Below are 8,963 nucleotides of genomic sequence, written 5' to 3'. Positions count from 1 at the left end.
CATTGCTGGTTGGGACTGCAAATTGGTTCAATCACTATGGAAAGCGATATGGAAATTCCTCAGAAAACTTGGAATGGAACCACCATTTGGCCCAGTTATCCCACTCCTCAGCATACACCCGAAAGACTTAAAATCAGCATACTATGGTGACATGGCCACATCAACGTTCATAACAGCGTGATTCATGATAGCTAAGCTATGGAACCAACCTAGGTGCCCTTCAACAGAGGAACAGATAAGGAAAATGTGGTATATACACAATGGAATATTAATCAGCCATAAAGAAGAATGAAATTATGGCATTTTCTGGTAAATGGATGGAACTAGAGACTATCATGCTAAGTGAAATAAGCCAGTCTTAAAAACCAAAAGCTGAATGTTCTCTCTGATATGTGGATGCTGACTTGCAATAGGCCAGAGGGGTGGGAGCAAGGAGTAGAGCTTCACCATATTAGACAAGGGAGAATGGGGGGAAGGAAAAGAGCAGAGATGGGATTAGGAAAGACAGTAGAATGGATAGGCCATAACTTTTCTATGTTCCTATATGAATACATGAACAGTGTAACTCCATATCATGTATAACTACAAGAATGCCAAGTTATACACCATGTATGTATGATATGTCAAAATATATTCTACTGTCATGTGTAACTAAAAACAATAAATAAAAGAAATTCCCTGTCTTGTCCTATGCTTATACTTTAACCTATGAATCCCTTTTTCTTTAATGTGCAAGTATTTGAATTATTTAAGGTATATTTATATCTCCTTCTATATACCAAGAAAAGAGTCAAGGGCTGGGGTTGTGGCTCAGTGGTTACAGTGCTTGCCTGGCATCTGTGAGGCACTGGGTTCAATCCTCAGCACCACATAAAAATAAATAAGTAAAATAAAATATTGTGTCCACCTACAACTAGAATAAATTTTAAAAAAAAGAAAAAAAGTCAAGATTATTGCTCTCTGTTGTGAGGTATAAGAAGGCAAGATTCTTGAGACATACTATGTTCCAAGTAGATTAAAAACAAAGGCAATTCACAAAATTGTGCACTTGGGAAATTATGTTTGAATTATCACATCCGAGCGTCTCATTGATTTGCATAGTTCAAGTTATTAAGCCATGTGAAATATTGAAGGCGATGCATATGGTGACCAGTTATATTAGTTTTGAACCTTGTATAATCAAAGCCAAAGTTTTTCCCTATCTCTGACTCACCCTTCAACCCTGCCATGATATTCTCTACTATAATACATATTTAGATAGAAAATTATGGAAATGAAATCATTTTTTTGATTTTTGTACTAGGCATGTAAAATGTGAAGGAATAAATACTTCAGAGATTTATTGTGTTCATAAAATTGAACAGGATGATTTTAAGCACATTGTTCTTGTGTATAATATATAAATAAGAGTAATTGTCATATATAAAGCCACATAATTATGTACAATATACATATATTTATGTATATATACATTATTATATTATGGAGAAATACATTAGATGCCTATATGTCCACACACAGACATGTATGTACACATGTGAGTGGGTGTGTATCTATCTATACATTTTAGAGACCTGTAGTATTGAAAGTTACAAAAACCTTTCTCCCTGATTATTTACTAAATGACCATATCAAATGAGCAATGTAGAAGAACAAGGTTTTTCACTATACTTGCATTGCATCTGTTAAAGATGTCCTTTATTTTAAGCAGCAAACAAGTAGGCATAAACATAGCTTTTACATAAACAATATTAATATTAGCTAACAGATATTAACTCCTTCCTGTGACAGCTATTGTTCTAATTTCTTTCCACAAAAAAAACCCTAAATGCATGATTGCGAAACCAAATATATGGGTGAGGATTTCAAAGGAAAAGGAAGGTAAAAACACAACTAGAATGTCATGATATCAGAATTGAACTTAAGCAGTTTGTTGCTAACCTCTGTGCCTTTAAATCTTAATAAATTCTGCAATACTAGATAGACTTTAAGAGGATATAAACTATATTTATAAGTTAATATGTAATATATCTATATCATTTAGCTAGCTAGCTAGGTTTCTATTTCCTGCCCAAATATGCATATATATGTGCATGGCAGTGAATTAATTATCCAAAGGCTAATGATTTGTTTAAAGATATTGAAGAAGATCAATTTCCTACAATAAATATAGTCCCTAGAATCTAAAGTCTACAATAACAAAGCAATACAATTCCCTATAACAAATATATCTAACAAGTTTTGTGGTTAAATGTTACAGTGCTTGGAATTATTAAATGGTTGTGGTTCAAAGGAGGCACTTTCTCCTTCTGATTAAACAATGAAGAGTGGAAATGTAATTCATTACAACCAGAAACAAACAGTGTATTGATTGAGAAATAATTGAGACCTTTTCTCATCCTCATTATTCACCTTGCAGTATTCTTTGTTTACCATGCTCTTGTGCTTATCAGAATGTACTTTCCTCAAATTATTTTTCTTTCTGTGTCATAGCATTAAACATCACAGTATTTTGATTTCTAAAAACACTAATTTCAATAACAGTCTTCCTCCAAAGAGGAAGAAAAAAGAGCCTCTCCAAATGTTTATATATATGTACATATGTGTGTGTTTGTGTATTTGTACATATGTATATGGTTGTGCATGGTGAGTATATGTGTATTTATGTATGTTTATGCGTATATATCAGTTTAATATTTATAGCTTTAATTCCATTGATACTGAATATTAAAAGCACTGATGAATCTTTTGTGTCTTGGCAGTAATAAGTTAGCAAGCTACTAAACAAATATTATTCCTTATTTTTCAGGATGTAAAACTTAGATCTCTAAAAATACTTTTTTCCATTTCTCTGAACTGTAACACTTCATTGTTATCAATGTAGTAATTGCATTTAACCTACCATGTTCTTTAAATGAACTGTCATGCAGTAAGATATAGTGTTACACACAGTTACGTCAATGAAAAGGCAAAATTTTGACTTTCAATAATAATTTAATTGGCAAAAAATAGCATGATAATTACTAGTGATGCTTATCAAATGTGTACCAGTATCCTATTTATGGCCCCATGGTAGGCCCAGTTTCCTGTCCTATGATCATGTGACTTGTTTTGGTCAAAGAAATAAGACAATAACATGACACTTTAGTGTGGAACAATGAAAAGGTAGTGCATGGGAAGCCATGTTATCTTTCCCTTGCTAAAGTAAACAAGAAAATACATACAGATGGTGCCAATGTCGTCCTGGCTCAATAGTCACAATAAGTCAAGATCTCCTGTCAACTTATATTTGACCTATATAATGTGCAAGAAGTAGTATACCTCATTTTATCCTGGGACCAGGGATTATTTTTACAGCAGTATAATCTTGCCATCCTGAATATTACTGAAGTTCTCCAAAGATTATGGTATTCTTATAATAAAATCCCTAAAATAGCCTATATATAAGGCTGTGAAGGGCCAAAATATTATTTCTGGGAAATGAAAGGAAGGTAATTCATATTTTGCAGTGGTAAAATATTTGGAAAAATTCTCAACTGCAATAACATAAAAATTAGATCTTGTACCTAAGAACTTACAGTCTCGAGATAATAAAAGAAAGAATAAAATGCTTGTAGTGACTATTGGTTGCTGCTGGTTATGTTTACAAGATGTTACAAGAAATAGGTGAGCTCACAAAATAACTTGATGATTTGCAAGCAGGAATGAAAAAGAACAGAGGAAATCATTGAATTTAATGAGTTAGTATTACAAAGATAAGTGATTCTCAAAACTAAATACTAATAGATATGTTTAAGAAATTCTATGAGCAAAAAAGGACTAATAAATACTCAGAATTTGGGCTCATGATGTGGCCCAGGGATAGAGTGCTTGCCTAGAATACATAAGTCTCTGGGTTCAAAACAAAATAGCAACAAAAAAGTCCCCTCAGAATTGAATTGCATGAAGGATCAAACCAGGAATTAGTTTTCAAATGAATTGTTGAAACATATGAATGGATCAGAGTTTCTCAGAATAAATATCTGAGCCTCATGATAATGATGGCACTGCTCTGAAACTCTTTTCAGTTAAACAAATTGTGTTGGGGAAAAGAGAATAGCATCATAGCTTCAGGGTACAAGGAATTAAGTCCTTAGAGATAGGCCAAAGGTCCACAAACCAATGAACAATAACAAAAGGAGAACTTTGTTTAGCAAAATCAAAACAAAACAATAACAGCTGGGTGTAAAATCAAATAGTTAAAAGCTGGCTAATTTTTTGAGAGAATCAGCAATAGATAAGATTTACCAGTGATTTAAACTTAAAATCACTCTTGGTTTTCCAAGTTTACATGAACAGGAAACAGTCTGATTAAAAACTGGGTAAGGAGAACATCTTCTCAAACACCCAATTTAGAAGTGACTAAAGAGAGTAAAAAAAAAAGGGGGTTCTCTCAGGGGCAGAACTAACTGATAAGGAGTATAACCAGAACATTATTTATTCACTAGTTAGAAGTTCCTAGCATGATCTTCCCAGCAAGAGCATAGACCTGAATAGAAAAGTGATTGCTGTATATACCCCCCATTCCATTTCTTCTATTTTCTTTCTTTCTTTTCTTTCTTTTTTTTTTTTTTTTTTGGTGGTACCAGGGATTGAACCCAGGAGAGCTTAACCACTTAGCCACATCCCCAGTCCTTTTTATTTTTTGAGACAGGGTCTCACTAAGTTGCTGAGACTGGCCTCAAACTTGCAATCCTCCTGCCTAGTCTCCTGAGCTGCTGGGATTACAAGCATGCACCACCATGTTCAGTCATTTCTTCTATTTTCTAAACAGGAATATTTATTGTATATGCACTGTCCTAGTTCCATCAGGGTATATTGACTGAATGTGGGGTAGAAAATCTTTCCTTTGGTCATAAGTTTTCAACAATCAAGAGATGTCAAATCACTTGTTGGCTTAGGATCAGACTTCCTTAACAGGACTCCCATAGCCCAAGAAATAAAAGCAAGAATCAACCACTGGGATAGATTCAAACTAAAAAGCTTTCTCTCAGCAAAGGAAACTATCAGTAATGTGAAGAGAGAGCCTACAGAGTGGGAGAATATCTTTGCCACTCATACTTCAGATAGAGCACTAATTTCCAGAATCTATAAAGAACTCAAAAAACTCTACATAGTAATAAGAGAAATGCAAATCAAAACTACACTAAGATTTCATCTCACCCCAATTAGAATGGCAATTATCAAGAACACAAGCAACAATAGGTGTTGGTGAGGATGTGGGGGAAAAGGTACACTCATACATTGCTGGTGGGGTTGCAAATTAGTGCAGCCACTCTGGAAAGCAGTATGTAGATTCCTCAGAAAGCTTGGAATGGAACCACCATTTGACCCAGCTATCCCACTCCTTGGCCTATACCCAAAGGACTTAAAATCAGCATACTACAGAGATACAGCCACATCAATGTTCATAGCTGCTCAATTCACCATAGCGAGATTGTGGAACCAACCTAGATGCCCTTCAATTGATGAATGGATAAAGAAACTGTGGCATATATGTACAATGGAATATTACACTGTGAAGAATGATAAAATTATGGCACTTGCAGGCAAATGGATGAAATTGGAGAATATCATGCTAAGTGAGATAAACCAATCTCAAAAAACTAAAGGACGGGTGTGTCATTTTAAGGTGGCTCGGGAGCGGCCCTGAGGAGCCGGCGGCGGCCCGAGGAGCGAGGGACGGAGCCGGGAGCCATGCCGCGCTGAGGGGGGGCAGCACAGCCACTGCCACCGCCACCGCCGCCGGGTGGGGTGGGAGCGGCGGGAGCGCCTCCGCCGCCGCCCCCTCCCGGGTGGGCGCCCTTCGCGGTGGACGCCGGCGGCCCCGGACGAGGGTCTCACCACCTTAAATGGTTTTGAACCAATGAAGCTGCATCCCCTTAGGAAGACGGACAGCCCATCGTGTGAACTGTAGAATCTGCAGACAGATTTATATTGGGTGCATAGTGGCGTAATGTGCGCAGACTCCTGTGAGTTCCCCTAAGTTCTTAGAGGACCGCTTTGCCTTTTGACTCAGAGTTGCAAAGTTCGATAAAGAATGGCCCTTGTGGATAAGCACAAAGTGAAGCGACAGCGATTGGACAGGATTTGTGAAGGTATTCGCCCCCAGATCATGAACGGCCCCCTGCACCCCCGCCCCTTGGTGGCATTGCTGGATGGCAGAGACTGCACCGTGGAGATGCCCATCCTGAAGGACCTGGCCACTGTGGCCTTCTGCGATGCACAGTCCACTCAGGAGATCCACGAGAAGGTGTTAAACGAGGCCGTGGGCGCTATGATGTACCACACCATCACCCTCACCAGGGAAGACCTGGAGAAGTTCAAGGCCCTGCGGGTGATCGTGAGGATTGGCAGTGGCTATGACAACGTGGATATCAAGGCTGCTGGCGAGCTCGGGATTGCTGTGTGCAACATCCCGTCTGCAGCTGTGGAAGAGACGGCCGATTCCACCATCTGCCATATCCTCAATCTGTACCGGCGCAACACATGGCTGTACCAGGCACTGCGGGAAGGCACACGGGTACAGAGTGTGGAACAGATCCGCGAGGTGGCTTCAGGAGCAGCTCGAATCCGTGGGGAGACACTGGGCCTCATCGGCTTCGGTCGCACAGGGCAGGCGGTTGCTGTTCGAGCCAAGGCCTTTGGATTCAGCGTCATATTTTATGACCCCTACTTGCAGGATGGGATAGAGCGGTCCCTGGGCGTGCAGAGGGTCTACACCCTGCAGGACTTGCTGTATCAGAGCGACTGTGTCTCCTTGCACTGCAATCTCAACGAACATAACCACCACCTCATCAATGACTTTACTATAAAGCAGATGAGGCAAGGGGCATTCCTCGTTAACGCAGCCCGCGGTGGCCTGGTGGACTAGAAGGCATTGGCACAGGCCCTCAAGGAGGGCAGGATACGAGGGGCAGCTCTCGATGTGCATGAATCAGAGCCCTTTAGCTTTGCTCAGGGTCCTTTGAAAGATGCACCAAATCTCATCTGTACTCCCCACATGGCCTGGTATAGTGAACAAGCATCACTAGAGATGAGAGAGGCAGCTGCCACCGAGATCCGCCGAGCAATCACAGGTCGCATCCCAGAAAGCTTAAGAAACTGTGTCAACAAGGAATTCTTTGTCACATCAGCTCCTTGGTCAGTAATAGACCAGCAAGCAATTCATCCCGAGCTCAATGGTGCCACATACAGGTATCCACCGGGCATAGTAGGCGTGGCTCCGGGAGGACTTCCTGCAGCCATGGAAGGGATCATCCCTGGAGGCATCCCGGTGACTCACAACCTCCCCACGGTGGCACACCCTTCCCAAGCTCCCTCTCCCAACCAGCCTACAAAACATGGGGACAATCGAGAGCACCCCAACGAGCAATAGCAGAGAATGCTGAAAGGTAATCATTCAGATAAACTTGGGACCAAGAGACAGTGAAAGTGAATGAACTAAGAGAAAAGGAATTTGACAGTCTTTTTAACTGATCCTGGACATATGCATCGTTGGTGTTGCGGTGTTAAAAGCTACAAGAGTTAGAAAACTGAAGATGTCGTCTGCTCACAGAAGCGCTGAAAGACTAGGACGTGATTTATTAACGACCAACTTCTGTTATTGTGTGTTAAGTTTTTCATCTGTGCATCAAATCACAAAGAATAAATAGAGCTTTTTCCTTTATCAGTTCCTTGGGCACAGCAGGTCCTGAGCACCTTGCTCTAGAATGTTGGATCAAGAGTTCCAAAACAAACATCAAAATAAAAAATATTAAGAGGAAAAAAACTAAAGGACGAATGATCTCACTGATAAGCGGATGAGGACATATAATGGGGGGCAGGAGGGGTTAGCATTAGGGTTAGGGTTAGGTTTAGGGTTAGGGATATGGAGGGTGGTAAGAATGGAGGAAGGAAGGACTGTATAGAGGGAAAAGAGGGGTGGGAGGGGTGGGGGGAAGGGAAAAAATAACAGAATGAATCAAACAACATTGCCCTATTTAAATTTATGATTTTGAATTAAAAAAAAAGAGGTGTCAAATCAAGACGATGTAGACTATCACATATGATCTCTTGTAGTAGAGATTACTGATTATTGACCACAGGTATAAGTATTTAAGTGTTACTGAACTAGATAAAACACTTGTATTTTTCTTCAAGAGAAGAGTAAATCTATTTTGCCTAAAGGATGGGGTAAAAATTGATGCTCTGACCAGAACACAAATTATAGTAGTCATCTGTGTGTCTTGCTCTCTGCCTTATAGGCACTTGGTAGAATTACACTTTACTCTCCAATTAAATTTAGGCATGGTCATATTACTTGTTTTTCAAATGAAATGTACGTGGTAGTTCCATTCTGGGCAGAAAGCATAAGAACAATTGTACAATTCTGCACATTTCCTCCTTCCTACAGAGATGATCATGTAAGTTATGATGAGACATAGGGTCCTGAAGCCTAGTTTTGAGTGACTCTGATGAGCAGACAGGCCCCTCCCACAATGACCATAGAAGTCACAAAGCATGAGTAAAAATTAGTTATGCTAAATCACAAAGATTTGTGGGGTTTCTGCTACTGCAGTACAACCAGGCTTACAGTGACTGATTCTGAGTGTAAGAAATGTGTTCAACATGTGTTGAACTAACTCCATTAGTAGTTAAGGACATAAAGAAAGTTTTTTTAATACCAACAAGAAAAACAGGATATAAAAACACTAAAATATTTGAATAGTGTATGCAAAATAATCTGCAAAGATATATGTTTCCTTGATTTCCTAATGCCAAAGCAATAGTATCTGAAAAACAAAGACCATTATATTCACTTAAACTGCATTATTTAAATGAATGTAGGAAAAAGATGAGAATAAAAAACATAGTATTTAAGGGGCCACATCTACTTTCCTTCCATATATTTAGGAATAGCTCCCGTCCCTGAAGACAACAAA

At 39.2% G+C, this 8,963-nt stretch overlaps 1 pseudogene across 1 annotated transcript; it reads left to right on the top strand.

Moving 5' to 3' along the window:
- Positions 1-5,783: 5,783 nt before the first annotated feature.
- Positions 5,784-7,801, top strand: LOC306651860 (C-terminal-binding protein 2-like; annotated as a pseudogene). Its single transcript has one exon. The product of its transcript is annotated as a C-terminal-binding protein 2-like (transcript).
- The last annotated feature ends 1,162 nt before the right edge of the window (positions 7,802-8,963 follow it).

The sequence above is a fragment of the Sciurus vulgaris genome, assembly GCF_902686455.1.
Source record: "Sciurus vulgaris genome assembly, chromosome: X".
In the NCBI taxonomy this organism is placed as follows: domain Eukaryota; kingdom Metazoa; phylum Chordata; class Mammalia; order Rodentia; family Sciuridae; genus Sciurus; species Sciurus vulgaris.
This window is presented reverse-complemented; position numbering and strand designations above follow the sequence as displayed.